Source organism: Aythya fuligula, chromosome Z (assembly GCF_009819795.1).
Source record: "Aythya fuligula isolate bAytFul2 chromosome Z, bAytFul2.pri, whole genome shotgun sequence".
Classification (NCBI taxonomy): domain Eukaryota; kingdom Metazoa; phylum Chordata; class Aves; order Anseriformes; family Anatidae; genus Aythya; species Aythya fuligula.
This window is the reverse complement of record NC_045593.1, coordinates 32,537,041-32,553,579: the sequence shown is the minus strand read 5'-3', so window position 1 is coordinate 32,553,579 and position 16,539 is coordinate 32,537,041. Positions and strand designations below refer to the sequence as shown.

The following is a 16,539-nucleotide window of genomic DNA, read 5'->3' as shown; positions in this document are numbered from 1 at the left end:
ATGGAGCCTCAAGCCTTATTAATGGAATAACCATGGTTATAGTATTGATAAATTTTAAAAATCTTAGCAATTACAAAGAAATGCATCCAGTTTCATGAAATGAAATTTAATTCAATGATGAATTATTTGTATTTGATGTTTATAAAGGAGACATGTTGTAGTAATCTGTTTTATTACTCTATATAGAATAAATTACATTTTTGCATCCCCAGATTTTCAAACTTCCACCTCAGATTCTCTTTTGCTTTTACTCCAATGCACTTTCATCAATTGTCATAGACCACTGACTCCGTTCAGACATTAAATTTATATTTCTTATTACTTTGATTATTTTGATTTCTTTCTTAGAACTATTATGAGTTGCCCCCTTAATTAATTTTCAGAGAGCATTGTATTAATCATAGAAAGGAATTTACTGAGTAAGCAAACAGCAAGCAAAACAGTGCTGGGTGGCCGGGGAGTCTCAGCTCCGCCAACGGCATGCACCTCACCCCTGCCAGGGTCCCTTTTTATATCTTGGTAATTCCGGGATTATGCAGCACATCCTGGTATATTCTGCGACTGCGCGCACTGTTGCTAGGGGGTCGTCTCTGTCCCTCTGGTGGTCATGAAGATGAAGGCCGTAGTCTTCCTCGGTGTTGTGGTTCAACTTCTTTTTTTATTTGGTCATGATGGCCCAGCGTGAGACAGGAAGGCAGTATGTTGATACACTAGTTTAGCAACTAATCAGGAGATGTTTACATGAGCTTTGCAGCAGTGTCTTTGAACAAAAGAGGCAACTGAGATGCAGAAGGAGAGAAGGGGAGGGGGGGGTCTCTTTTTTGTTACATTAAACAAAAGAATTTTCATAATGTCTAGCCAAGCATTATACAGCTCCTTACTTCAGCAGGGAGCTTTCGCAACTCCCGCTCCTCAAACAGGACTCCTTGTTTTTATAATACAAAAGACAATGAACAAACATTTATGGTGTATTACAAGAACCACATTCTTATAATGCAGTCTAAAATTCTCTCTCTGTTTATCATCTGAGCACTGAAGTAATTTATTTTTTAAAGGAGCTATTTGTGTTCAAATAAACTTATCAAATGATAGTTTAAACTGCTCTGGTTTACCGTCTGAACCCATTGTATCCAGATCCATGGAGCTCATTGGTTTCCACAGAAATTCACAAATTCTCAGCTGTTAGAGAGCGTTTAAATTTTTCTCAGTGTGTGTGGGGAGAAGGGGTAGAAAGTGGTCCGGGAGAAGGGCTGTGCACAATATACCCTTGAAAGTTTAGCCTTTTGTTGTGCTGCTTTCTAATGTTTAACATGCTTCATCAAATAATCTGTGGTGGCTTTACTCAGGTGGGCAGCTGAGTTCCACAACAACCACTCTCTCACTCCCCTCTTCAAAGGGAAAGGGGGAGAAAACACAGTGAAAAGGGCTCAAAGACAGGGAGATCATGCAACAATTACTGTCACAGGCAAAACAGAGTCAGCATAGGGAGATTAGAGAAATATATTACCTATTACTAACAAGCTAGAGCAGTGAGAGACAAAGAACTACAAAAACACCTTCCACAATCCACCCTCTTCCACCTCCTACCCTTGAGCAGCGTAGGGAAACCTCTGCTCCAACAGGTGTTCTCCACATGCTGCAGCCTCCTTCAGCCTAGATCTACCTACTCCACTGTGGGCTCCTCCACAGGCTGTAGCACGGAGATCTGCTCCACTGTGGGACCAATGGGCCGCAAGGTCACAGCCTCCTCCACAGGCTGCAGGGGAACTTCAGATTTGGCACCTGGAGCACCTCCTTCCCCTCTGTCTTAATTCACCATGGTGCATACAGGGCTCTTGTTACAGGTCATCACTCTCCCAGATGCTGTTGTGCAATAGTTTTTGTTTGTTTGTTTGTTTGTTTTCCCCTTTCTTAAATCTGCTCTCACAGAGACTCAAACAACATTGCTTGTTTGCTCAGCTTTGGACAGTGGAGGGTCCCTTTAAGCTGGCTTGAACTGGCCCTTATCTAACGTGGGGCAGCTTCTGGATTCTTCACACAGAGGCCACCCCTACAGTACCCTACTACCAAAACCTTGCCATGTAAACCCAATACACATCCAAAGTGTACCATGTAATGTTTTAACTCATTGATTTCTCTGTAGTATATGTGTATGTTAATTAGCATTGAATTATAATTTCCCGTTTTGCTGTATATCTATTGTCCAACCATTCATTGCCAGTGATGATAGATAGCTTTTGTTTTGTATTTCTTAGATCTCAGGATAGAATATTTTTGATCCAGTTCCAAATCCGCAAGCTCAGGGTGAGTAATTCTTTTTGATATTTCCTTTTGCTGAATTTGGATATTTATGTGAAGAACTGCATTCTAGAACGTTTCCTGGATCATGAAATATATAAATATACACATATACAGGCAGATGTATGATAATGTCAGCTGGTAATATCAGCCATTAATTCATGTCTCACTACCACCACCATGAGAATGTGAGGATTTATTTATTTTTTTTTCCATTCTGAGTAACTAGAAAAGAAATTTGTTCTTTTTGTTGTTGTTGTCATTGTTGATATGGTTTTTGTTTGTTTGTTTGCTTGTTTTTAGTGTAGTTTAACTGAAGATATTGTGATATAACTGAACATCAGTGCTGTGTTTGTGTAACTTAACTACATTGTATTTTGGGAGTATTAATAATATAGTCATCAAAGACAAGAGCTGACATAATTTCAGAGTGAAAGAGATAGCATGAGCCAAAAGGTAACGACTTTTAAAAAGGACAGAATTTCTCCAGATATAAATGGCATTTTTTATATTAAATCTGTTGAAAGAAACCATACTTTTGGAATGAATAGGGGATGGAAATGGTAAGAAGTAAAACTTTATTTATAATCACATGTTGTGTTTTATCAAAATGGTTTTCCCATAGCAAAAGTTTAATGTGACTATGTTGAGAAATGCAATGAAAGATGGATGACTGTTAGAAGGAAAGCTAGAATTATTGGAAAGATGTGCTTGTTGTAGTTAAATTATTTCTCTTTTCCATACACAAAGACTTTTGGGAAAATGTATGTTTAATGTGATGTCATTTGAATGAAGTATGTTGACTTTTAATATGTTGCTAAAATGAGTTTAAAAGTAATGTCATGAGGCTATTAAGATCAACAAGCTTGAACCAAAACTTTCTCATGTGTTTTAATCTTTTTTCATAATATTAAACAGAATAAATTGAGCGCTTGCTCTGTAACAAGCGACAATAATGTTAACATGTACTTGAGATCAAACTCATGAGGAAAACTGATTTGTATAATGTATAGCTGTCATGCTCTACATACATGCGCAGCAAACAACACTCCTAGACAGTGGAAACTTAAACCTAGGAGAACAGATCTCTCAGCTTTGTTTTATGATTCCACTGACTGTGTGAATGTAGTAGTTCAAAAAACAACATAGCAGAAATAATTATATGTTTCACTGTGTCGTTATTTTTTTGATTAGTTATAAACTTTAAGCTTTAAGGCAGGTTTTCATTTCAGAAGCTTATTGTGCAAGCCTAAAATTTAAAATTTGGTAATATCAATTTTAAAGATTCCCAGAAAATATTTTTGTCCTCAATATTTGGGCAGGTCCAGTGGGCTTTGATTCCATCCAATCTCTTCCATTTTTTCCTTAAGATTATTTCTTGCTTTTTTAATTGTTTTCTTTGAGGAGTGGAGTTGAGTATTGCCAACTCACAGCCTGTACATCACATCTGTCTTCCTGCAGTCTTCCCTGCCAGATCTGGAGATGATACTGAGGTGTCTATTGTAGTCTATAATCTAGTTTTAAATTTCAAATCCCTGAAATCTAGTCTTTTTCTAGATGCTCGAGTCTACAGGCACTCAGCACTTTACGGATTCCTGTAAAGGTCCTCTATTCAGAGAAATTCTGTAGGAGTATGCAAACTAATATTGTCAAAAGTCCTATCTGTACAAATATCTGCCTCTTTAAGTTTCTTAATGTCTAGTGGTCGAGGAAGCATTAACAATGTTTAAAAACATCACACATTAGGGAAATCTCACTACAATATTATGTTACTTAACATAGACTTCCTGGCAATCTACCTCTGCCTTATTTTTTTTAACAACTGCTATATGAAATATATATATAAGTATGTATGTATCATGTATAATAAAACTTTGCTTTTGAAGAAAGATGTATGCAAGACCAATAATAGTTCATAGTCTGAGAAGTTAGTATTTCAAAGGTAGCTTAAACCATACTTTGTGCTTGCGAATATGAGACATAAACATAACATGGATAACCATATTAGCTAATTAATAATTATCATAAAACTATGGTAAAATATGTTTTTGTGTAAGGAGAAAAAATACAAATTAAACATAACAAAAATAAACACCAATTATGGGGAAAATCCAGCTGAAAATTAGTTCTAACCAATTTTTATGTTGGCTCACTTAAGTTTAGTATACTTGGAGCAATTAAAAGATACAGCTGCTAAGACTCTGCTATGGAAAGGTACTCATTTCCAATAACAAAATCTTTCCAAGCTGTTCAAAGTAGAAAGATAAATACTTCCTTGCATAAACTGACCATGTTCAAATTATATAAATTAGACATGGGATTCTCCCTGGTGGTCTTTTTAAACTGTAGTTATTGCTTTTCTTTTTTTTTTTTTTTTTTTTTTGTTATTTTTTCCTCATACTGTTTTATTGTTTTATTGTTTTATTTGCCTGCATCTTTTTTCTTTTATTCTTTTTTTTCTTTACATATATGTGATGAAGATAACCAGACCAGACCTAGAATAGCCTGTTACTCAAGTTTTGAAGAATTCTTGTGAAACTTGGATCAGGGATGAAGTCCAGTCCTGTAGAGAAAGCAGTATTTTCTCCAGATAGAATTTTAAGCAGACTTGTGACATATTTGATTTAGTTATTTATATAATACTTGAAAATAAAACAAACAAACAAATAATATGGAGAAATGTAAGTATCAGTGTCACCATTAAAATACCAGTACAGACTTTGCACACCTTGCTATGTTAAAAAAAAAAAAAAAAAAAAAAGCAACAAACAAGAAATTAAATTGTGTGTTTAAAATAAAACATACAAAGACAAACAAAAACAAGCAAAAACAATAAATTGGAACCAGCAGGTGAAAATAAATCTATAAGACTGAATTTACCTAGCTTTATGTCATTCATGTCTGCGCCTCCCTCGATATTCAATATTTATTTATTTCCGTAGAAAATAAATTGCCATTCCCATTTCTTCTTCTCCCTCTCTCTCTCTCTTTTTTTTTCTAATAATCTCTTTCTAATTCAGATCTAGATTTATTTTTAACTTTATTCAGACTTTTATGTATGTAAAGTCACCATGTTCCTTGACCAAATTCCTCAAGAAATATCAGTCAGCCAGTCAAACAAGCAATGTTACAGATAATTGTTAAATGTGCAAGGGGAGGAAACTAAAAAATCTGTTTCTTGCTCATATTGAGGATGAATAGAGATGAGTCTGCCAAAGGCAGTGGATAACCATAGCAGTTTTGAAGAATTTGTCTTTATGCTAAGAAAATTAAAGTATTTTGGTCCAGAGTTGTCTTTCTCAAGTTTTCAATAATCTTATGTCAGTGAAAGGAATATCAAGGAAAATATTTGTCATACCATGTAAGTTTTTCATTTTCAACTTGTGAGCCTTTTGACTATTAGCTTGACACTTAAGAAATTAATTTTTCCTTGTTATTGATCAGTAGAGTGGTCAAGAATTTATTGTCTCAGAAATTTAATAAGCTATACTTTTGTTATAGAATAAAATCATCTAATCTAGAAACAGATAAAAAAAAAAAAAAAAAAAAAAAAAAAAAATAATTCTAGAGATTGAATTTTCAGGAAATTCCTTTAGATGCTGTTCCACAAACAACCATGTGTAAGATTATAAATAATGGCTATATGTTCAATGACAAAACCTTACCACATACAACACTGTATTTGGAAATCTTTACTGCTGATCATTAATTTATATATGAATAGATAGACAAAACCACAAACTTATATGGTACACATTTTAAAAAATACATTAAGCCTTGTGAATTCTCTCTATATTTGATCCTGTTCAGTCCTTAAGTGTGAGCATTATTTTCTTAGATAGACATACTTATCCTATATATTTACATATTTCCAATGAGACAGGCAATATTTTCTTAAAAGCCCTGTGAAAGTGCATAGCTAGTGAAAGTCCTTGAAAAGTGAATTTCACGCATGGTATTTGTAACAATATAGAAAAAACAAACACAGCAATTTAATACTCTTACAGCAAGTTAATACTCTTAGTAGTGATTTACCAGTAAGTGAAACAATATGACTAAAAACTTTGCAGCTTATGCCACAATACAAATAAAAGGTTGGATGTAGGACAAGAATGAGGTGTGTTATTTTTCTAAGGTTGTTTTGCTTTTCTGATATTGACAAAAAAATAAAAGTTATTTATACTGAAACATATTCTATCTTTCTGAACAATTAAGAAGTATCAACTAAAAAATATTACATTTGAAGCACAGTATATTCCATAAACATTTTTTGATCAAGGAATAAAAGTAATAAAATAATAATCGAATAACCGACTTGCATAAAATTTCAAATGAAAAAAAAAAAAAAAAAAAAAAAGCTTTTATGCTGAAGACTAGTTTTCTAGTGTATGTTCTCTGAAAATATTGATTAAAAATCTCTATGATGGTAACAGATCAATATAAGAACAATATTACAAAATCCTGATAATATTTTGCCTTTTGTACCTCTAAGAATGTCATTCTATCTCTTGTTAGTAAGATTATTTCCGAATTTAAAATGAGATTTAAAAGAAAAGGCAGCTTGGATCTAATTTTCAGGTGGATAGTGCTAAACTTACAGTGGGATTTACGTTTAAATCTCTTTTTATAGAAGTTAGAGACCCATATTAAGATTTTCAGGATTTAACAGGAAGGTTATATTTTGCTACATAAAAGGTATTTCGATAGTTCTCAGCAACCAGTAATTGCACCTTAAAATTTGCTCTCAGATCTTGTGTGGAACAAGAGACTATATTGTAGTGCTGTAAATTCAGAGAAGATATGTATTTATTATAAACTAAATGAAGTCAATCAAGAAATAATTATGATGTAATACTGCCACATATGCAACTGGATAAATTGATTCAAAATGTAATGCTGTTTAAACTACTAAATGGGTGACATGCATGTCTTTTCTGACACACAAAAATCAGGCACACTGGAGGCTACATTACCAAAGGATTAGCAATTGCTCTTAGACTGATTTCCTTACCTATCTTTGATCTTCTTTGAATAACCCTGTCCATCCCACCAAACACAATTATTATTGGTTACTGTCAGGCTACAAGAAAAGAGGGGAAATTATTTGAATCTATTATCTTACACTCAAAGACTATGTCAGTATCTGCTTATCATAAGTTCAATTATTCACATTGACAAAGGATGTGGAATTGGAAATGTAAATTATAAGTTATAGGTAAAATTATTTCTTTCATCCAATCTCAAATATTACTGAATATCTGAAACATAGATGATTTAAAATGCAACATAGCAATTTTTTTTTTTCCATTTGCTTATGCAGAGATCTGCTAACCCTCTGAATAGAAAAAAATTTCCCCAGGACAAAAATATATTGTACTACCATATTGGAATGCTGCAAGAAAACAATAACTCATATAGTTTCACTTTACTCATGATAAGATTGATAAATCAGGGATAAATTTGAGGACTTTTTAATTGGTCTTTTCTATATATTATGTATATTTATATATATAATGTAATGATAGATGTAAACTCTTTCAGTTTTTAAAGATCTGAGAATTATTCTTCAGGTATCTTTTCCCAAAAGCTAGTAGAAAATACTGCGATTGATGTCAGTGACCTGTAAATGAACTCCTATTTATATGTATGTGTATGTATCTATGCAGTTCTAGTGGGCTTGATGCTACACAGAAGTCCTTGTCAGACAGCTCCATGTACTATACCTTCTTACATACCTTCTTACCTATTACATACCTTACATACCTTATACCTATTGTTTAATGTAAATTATTTTCAGTGGACTTATAAGGACATAAAAACAAATGAGTGAGACATTATTCTGTACAACTCACCTGCAAAAAGGGAGGGGAAGTAAGAATTTGCCTAATAAAATCTAAAAAGCTTTATAAATCATATAGAATCATTGACTATCCTCAGTTGGAAGGGACACACAAGGATCATTGAGTCCAACTCCTGGCTCCACACAGGTCCACCTGTTCAGGCCGTATGACTGAACACAGCCCAAACACTTCTTAAACTCTGACAGGCTTGGTGTGGTGCTGTGACTACATCCCTGGGGAGCCTGTTCCAGTGTGCACCCTATTGACGAAGAACCTCTTCCTGATATCCAACCTGAACCTCCCCTGTCACAGCTTGACTCTATTCCCGCGGGTCCTATTACTTGTCATTAAGGATCAGGATGTGCTCCTCCACTCCCCTTCATGAGGAAGCTGTAGACTATGATGAGGTGTCCCTCAGCCTCCTTTTTTCCAGGCTGAACAGAGAAAGTGACCTCAGCTGCTCCTCATATATCTTCTCCTCTAGGCCCTTCACCCTCTTTGTAGCCCTTCTCTGGTTACTCTCCAATAGTTTCACATCCTTTTTGTACTGTGGTGCCCAGAACTGCACACAGTACTCAAGGTGAGGCTGCACCAGTGCAGAGTAGATTAGGACAATCACTTCCTCGACCGACTAGCAATGCTGTGTTTGATGTACCCCAGCATACGGTTGGCCATCCTGGCTGCCAGGGCACACTGTTGGCTCATATTCAACTTGCTATCAACAACAACTCCCAGATCCCTCTCTGCAACACTGCTCTCCAGCATCTCATTGCCCAGTCTGTACGTATAGCCAGGGTTGCTGCGTCGCAGGTGCAGGACCTGGCACTTACTCATGTTCAACTTCATGCAGTTGGTGATTGCCCAGCTCTCCAATCTGTCCAGATCTTTTTGCAGTACCTTTCCACCCTAGCAGAGTCAACAACTCCTACAAGTTTAGTGTCATCAGCAAATTTGCTCAAAACACTTTCTACTCCTACATCCGAATTGTTTATAATAACATTGAACAGAACTGGCCCTAAAATGGAGCCTTGCGGGACTCCACTAGTCAGCCTGACATGGCCCCATTTACCACAACCTTTTGAGCCCTACCCATCAGCCAATTGTTTACCCATCATGTGATGTTTTTGTTTAGCTGTATGCTGTGTCCATTAGGATTGTATGGGAAACTGAAAAATAAATACCTACACAGCATGAAATTTATTGCTGAAGACATTGGAAATGAGAATTAAACAGCTTCTTGATTTCTCATTAAAAAAAGTTGTCATTATTTCACATTCAGCTTGGATGAAGATCAAATAGTTACCTTAATCATTAGTGAAAGTGTTGTTAAAGCACAAGTTTGTCAGAGATTTGTTGATTTAAAATTAATGTAGAAAACATAAAATAAAAAATACACTTGTATTTAGACTGTTAATGGTTATTGGACATATGCTTCATGGGGTAAAATCTTCATCCAGCTTCTGCTCATGAAAGAAGCAAACTTTGAAAAACAGCATTCATGTTAAAAAGTATCACCTGAGTAGGCAACGCGCTGACCTGTGAAGAGACCAGCTTAAATTTGTGATACTATGAGTTTGGTGAAATAGCAGAAAAAACACCACCGCCACCATATGCCCGCTCCTCCCCTTCCTTTCTCCATTTTATATGCAGTTATGGTTGCTTTTCAAAATTTGTTTTGAGAGGTATAAGAAAATATGTCACTAACATTCTCTTGGGAATTCATGGAATTAATTCTAGTCCATTAACAAGATAAAATATTCCCATCTTCCTTCATGGAAATTTTTTGTGTGTGTATATGTGTGTGCTATGTGGAAGAGGTTTTTTTGTTTGTTTGTTTTTTCTTTTTTTTTGTTTCTCCCTGTGTTTTTGTGCATAGCAAAAAGCTGCATAGAAATTAAACAGAAAAATTACATAGGCTAAAACAAAATTCTGTCCAGTCTATTTAGGACTGAGTGCAAAAATATACGATTCACTTCATAAACAAAGACAAGGAAAAAGATGTAGACTTTCAAAGAGGTGTAAACACATTCATTTATATAACTTGCCAATGAGTCCAGTAAACTCTGATATTCCAGTAAACTCTGATAGAATTTTTATTGGGGAGAAAATCACTTATATGTATTGTGTAAATAAATATACAACTAAATGCAATGCAAGTCTAATTCTATAAGCATCTGAGGGATGTCTCACAATTGATAGCCCTTGTTCTTGTGGGGGACTTTACCTTACTAGATTGTCTGCTGGAAATACAGCAGAAAATAAACAGTCTAGGAACTTTCTGGAATGTGTGGAAGATAAGTTTCTGACACAGCTGGAGAGTGACACAACTAGGGAAGGCACCCCACTGAACCTTTTGTTGTGAACAGGGAAGGATTTGTTGATTGTGTGAAGGTTGCAGGCTGTCTGTGATCGTAGTGATCATGAATTAATAGAGCTTTTGATTCTTGGAAATGTAAAGAGGGGGTTAGCAGAACTGCCACCTTGGACTTCTGGAGGGCAGACTTTGGCCTATTTAGGAGACTAGTTGACAGAGTCCCTTGGGAGGCAGTCCTGAAAGGCAAAGGAGTCCTGGAAGGCTGGATATTCTTCAAGAAAGCAATCCTAATGGCACAGGAGCAGGCTGTCCCCATGTGTCTAAAGTTGAACTGTCAGGAAAGAAGATCAGCTTGGCTGGACAAAAAGCTTTGGCTAGAGCTCAGGAAGAAAAAGAATGTTTACAGCCTATGGAATAAGGTGCAGGCCACTCAGGAGGACTACAGAGATATCATGAAGCTGTGCAGGGAGATAATTAGAAGGGCCAAAGCACAACTAGAACTCAATTTGGCTACTGCTGCTAAGGACAATAATATATATATATATATATATATATATATATATATATTATTGTTGTATATATATATATATATTATTGTTGTATATATATATATATATATATACATAAATAAGAAAAGGACGATTAAGGAGAATCTACAGGCTTTATAAGATGTGGGGGAAAACACAATCACAAGGGATGAGGAAAAGGCTGAGATACTTAATGCCTATTACCTAATTTTTTAGTAGTAAGCCTAGTTGTTCTCTGAGTACTAAGCCACCTGAGCTGTTAGATAGGGACGAAGAGCAGAATGAAGCCCTCATAATCCAAGATGAAATGATTAGTGACCTGCTACACCACTTAGATGTACACATGTATATATGGCCAAATGGAATCTACCAAAGGGTAACAAAGGAGCTGGCAGAAGTGCTTACAAAGCTGCTTTCTGCCATTTATCAGCCATCAAAACTATTAGGGAAAGTCCCAGTTGACTGGCAACTAGCAAGTGTGATGCCCATCTACAAAAAAAGACCAGAAGAAGGATCCAGGAAACCACAGGCCAGCCAGTCAGACTTTGGTACTCCTAAGAGCTATGGAGCAGATTGTCTATAGTGCAATTAGACAGTATGTACAGGACAACCAAGTGATCTGGCCCGTGCGGCATGAGTTTACAAAAGGTATATCATGCTTGACTAACTTGATCTGTGTCTATGTCAAGGTGATTCCCTTAGTGGCTGACAGAAAGACTGTGGATGTTGTCTACCTAGGCTTCAGTAAAGATTGTGACACCGCTTCCTACAGCATTCTTTTGGATAAATTGACATGCCTTGGACAGGCATGCACTTTGCTTGGTAAAAAAAAACAGATGGGTGGCAGGACCCAAAGAGGTGTGGTGAATAGAACTGAGTTTTAGGCTGGTGACTAGTGTTGTCCTCCAGGGCTCAGTACTGGGGCCAGTTCTCCTTAATATCTTTAGCAATAGCCTGGACAAGGGGATCAAGGGCACCCTCAGTAAGTTTGCAGATGACTCGAAGATGGGCAGGAGTGTTAATCTGCTTGACAGTGGGAAGTCTTTGCAAAGGGATCTGGATAAACTGGAGCAATAGGCCAAGGCCAACTGCATGAAGTTCAGCAAGGCTAAGTGCCAGGTCCTACACTTGGGGCACAACAACTCCAAGCAGCACCACAGGATGGGGGAAGAGTGTCTGGAAAGCTGCCCAGTGGAAAGAGACCTGGGAATATGGGTTGATAGCTGGCTGAACATGAGCCAGCAGGGTGCTCAGGTAGCCAAGACGGCCAAAAGCATCCTGGCTAATATCAGAAATAGTGTGGCCAACAGGACTAGGGAAGTGATTGTCTCCTTATACTCAACTCTGGTGAGGTTGCACCTCAAATATGCTGTGTTTGGTTTTGGGTCCCTCACTACAAGAGAGACATTGAGGTGCTGGAGCATGTCCAAAGAAGGGCAACAAAGTTGGTGAAGAGTCTGGAGACAAGTCTTAATGAGGAGTGTCTGAGGGAACTGAGGTTATTTAGCCTTCAGAAAAAAAGGCTGAGGGGAAACCTTATTACTCTCTACAACTACCTTGGAAGAGGTTGTAGCAGGGTAGGGGTCAGTTTCTTCTCTCAAGCAACAAATGAAAGGACAAGAGGACATGACCTCAAGCTGCACCAGGGAAGTTTTAGATTGGATATTAGGAAAGACTTCTTCACTGAAAAGGTTGTGAGGCATTGGAAGAGGCTGCCCTGGGAAGCAGTTGAGTCACCATCCCTGAAGGTATTCAAAAGACGTATAGAAGTGGTGCTTACAGACATGGTTTCATTGTGGATTTGGCAGTGCTAAGTTGATGATCGGACTAGATGATCTTAGAGGTCTTCTCTAACCTAAAGGATTCTATGATTCTCTGAGATCCCCCTGAGGTTTCTCTTCTTTAGGTTCTCTCAGCTCTCTGAGTCTCTCCTCATATGACAGATGCTAAAGTCTCTTTGTCCCTTCACTGGGCTAACTCCAGTACGTCCATCTCTTGAAGTGGGTTGCTCAACAGATGTGCTGTGTTTTTGTGACCATTGCCTATTTTCCTGTGACAGGGCACCACTGAACACAGCCTGTTCCACTCTTCTTAACTGACTTTCTTCACTCTTTCCTCTCTGACTTGAGGATGGACATGGTTTTGTTGTAGGTCTGGCAGAGCTAACTTAATAATTGGACTTTATCATCCTAGAGGTCTTTTCCAAGCTATCCATTCTATGATTCTAATAATAGTAATAATAATAATAGTAATAATAATAATAAATTCCACTTAAAAATAATCAGTTATTTTAATAAACAAGTTAAAAGCACCATGTAACAATGTAAAATCTAGAACTCTTAGGTCAAAAATCCATGCGGCTAAGCATGAATTTTTTGCTGGTGGTTTAAGTAAGTTTTCTTCTAAAATAGCCTCCAGCTTCAGTCTGTCAGACTGTCAGTTCCATCGAGCTCACTGTGCTACATTGAAGTAGAAAAGTGAAAAAAGAGAAAAGAGAAATCTGGAACCATTGAAACTGTTATAGTTTTAGACGTTATTATATAAAATGAGTAACTAAAATATTATTTACTAAATTAATAAAATAAGCTGAATACTAAAAAGACTGAGTAAAAATTCTTATGTTTTGTTATGTATCAACTTCTTTATATTCAACATATTTTAGGGAATTCTAAAACAACATTGTAGCTCTAAACCAAATTCATTTTTTTTTTTTTACATGTAATTTCAAAATTGAACTAAACTGAAAGGAAAATATATCACATGCTAGAACAGGTAGACATGTGAAATGGAAGTTATATTATTACCATAGTCTTAGCAATTTCATCAAGTACAAACTGTTTTTTTGTTGTTGTTGTTTGTTTGTTTGTTTGTTTCCATCTCCTTCCAGTTCAGGTATGTTCATATATTGGTAAATTACGTAGGGTTTGCCTTACAAGATATCTGAATGCACAGACTCCATAGGAGTATGCAACTTCTAAGATAATTTTATCTTTGTCTTAATTTTTCTTCCCTCTACAATATCAAATTCATGTACTTTATGTACTATTACTTATCCTTTTGACTGATGATAAACCTATTGATCTTTATCAAGGTTTGTATCTGAACTAAAACTTGTTATTTTTTAGACTATAGGTGTACTTGGAGGTCAAGATTAGTCTTCTGTTAAATCATTTAATTGATAATGAGGAATTAGGTGGGGGGGGGGGGAAAGTAACTTGTAATGGTAGAAAAAATCTTTAAAGCATATTTAGGTCTGCAAAAGTCTTTCAATAGAATATAGGTAATTCTTTAGGTGATAAAAGAGATTTCATTACGTAGCTGAGCAGAATTCAAGCCTTTTCCCTTCCCTTCCCTTCCCTTCCCTTCCCTTCCCTTCCCTTCCCTTCCCTTCCCTTCCCTTCCCTTCCCTTCCCTTCCCTTCCCTTCCCTTCCCTTCCCTTCCCTTCCCTTCCCTTCCCTTCCCTTCCCTTCCCTTCCCTTCCCTTCCCTTCCCTTCCCTTCCCTTCCCTTCCCTTCCCTTCCCTTCCCTTCCCTTCCCTTTCTTTTCCTTTCTCCTTCTTATCCTTCCCCTTCCCCTTCCCCCTCCCCTTCCCCTTCTGAGTACAATCTGTATTGCTGTTTTGATGTAATGATACTCTAGTTTTTACTGTTGACAAGGAAATAATGCCATAGAAGTGCCCAAATACTTGGATATGGAAAATGAATTTAAACATGCATATTTAATGTGTACAGAAGACCATAAAATATCCATGGAATAGATTTGATGTGGATCTTCTCTAGCCTTTGTGACCTATGTTATCAGTCAGGTAAATTGAAAAAAAAAAAAATGTAATGAAAAAAGTTGTTTTTCCTTCTTCCCATTTCCCTTGTATTTGCACTCTGAAAGTGGGGCATTTTAAACCTGAGGAAACATTCACTGGTATGATGCATTCCAACACAAGGTGCTTGTTTCTGAAAGGATTTTGGAGCCTGCAGCTTGACTCTTGCTCACCCACAACATCAATGAAGTTGATCCACATCAGTGTGTACACATCTCAAAATCTTCTTTTTAGTGAGTTCCTTTACCTCCAGCAGAATTGTCCACTTCTTGTTATATTTAAATAGACACAAGGCTCATTTTCCTTTCTAATTTCCTTTTGCTACTACCAAATAGTGGTAAACAAGGAAATAAACAAGCAAGCAAAGAAACAAAAGAAAAAATGTAGATAATGTTTGTGAAAAATATAGTTTGAAGTGTTTCTCTGGCACTTTCAGGTGATCATGTGACAAACAACCAACAACCACTCTTGTCCACATTGTAACCCTAAAACTATGTTATGTTCCTATTTCTGTTACAGCAACTTTTTACTGTCCTCCTTTGGGGCAGGTGAACCTGTTCTCTCAAATGCAAAACAAAGCCCAAGAAATTCTTTATGTAAAAATATATCAGACCATTATGAACATGTGCCATGCAACCTCTATGTTCCTTTCTAACCAAAGCAATCCTTTACTAATTAGTAAAGGAAATAGAGCAAATACTGGTAATGAATAACACTGAATTATGTTCTTGCTTCAGTGGTTGAGTCTGTTATGATTGATTATTATTGCTCTCAGGAAGCTCTCTTTCACTATGGAAGGTGTTACAGTGATGGGTCCCAAGAAGTACCTTACTAGATGGAGTAGAAACTACTCCCCCACTTTGTTTTATCTCAGCAAACCTATTAAAATAGAAAATAAATGCTCAAAATGCAACATAGGAGCACAAGACTCAGAATCGTAGAATCATTCTGGCCAGAAAAGATCTCTAAGATTACCTAGTCCAACCTTTACCCTAATACTAAAGTCTACCACTAAACCATGCTGCTAAGTTCTAAATCTACATGTTTCTTGAAGACCTCCTGTTATGGTGACTTAACTACTTCCCTGGACAACCTACTCCAATGCCATGCAACCCTTTCAGTAAAGGAGTTTCTCCTACATTAAATCACTAAAGGAATGACACTACAACTTTGTATGGACCAAACTTGGTAATACATTAAATACATATTTAAGACACAATTCACTCTTGAGGCAACACGGTGACCTACATCTCATTAAGTACAGATCTAATTCTGTCATAACTGATGTTCCACAGGACTGTAGTTATTAATCTGTGCAGAAGGATGACAAGGTTTGTCATGCTGCCTTGTGCACAAAGCATGTTGGGTAAAAATGGCTATGCACAGGTTAAAAGACAGTAAAACAACCTATTCAGCCCGATAACAAACGGGAAATTCAGAAATTGCTTTTTTCAGAGACCATGAGGACTCTGCTGATGGCTTCAGTTGTGAGGGACCTTAAAGATCATCTCGTACCAACCCCCCTGCCATTTCAGGGATGCCACCCACCAGCTCAGGTTGCCCAGGGCCTCATCCACCCTGGTGTTGAACACCTTCAGGGATGGGGCATCCACAACCTCTCTGAGCAACCTCTTCCAGTGCCTCACCACCCTTTGAATAAAGAATTTCCTCCTAACATCTAATCTAAATCTCCTTTCTTGTAGTTTAAAACCATTCCTTCTTGTCGCTTCACTACTTGCCTG

At 36.7% G+C, this 16,539-nt stretch overlaps 1 long non-coding RNA gene across 2 annotated transcripts in view; it reads left to right on the top strand.

Moving 5' to 3' along the window:
* Positions 1-16,539, top strand: part of LOC116501055 — a 649,666-nt gene that overhangs the window by 500,719 nt on the left and 132,408 nt on the right. For both annotated transcript variants that reach the window (XR_004254362.1, XR_004254363.1), the window contains exon 6: positions 2,256-2,304. This is a non-coding gene — a long non-coding RNA (uncharacterized LOC116501055). The remainder of the gene's footprint in view (positions 1-2,255; positions 2,305-16,539) is intronic.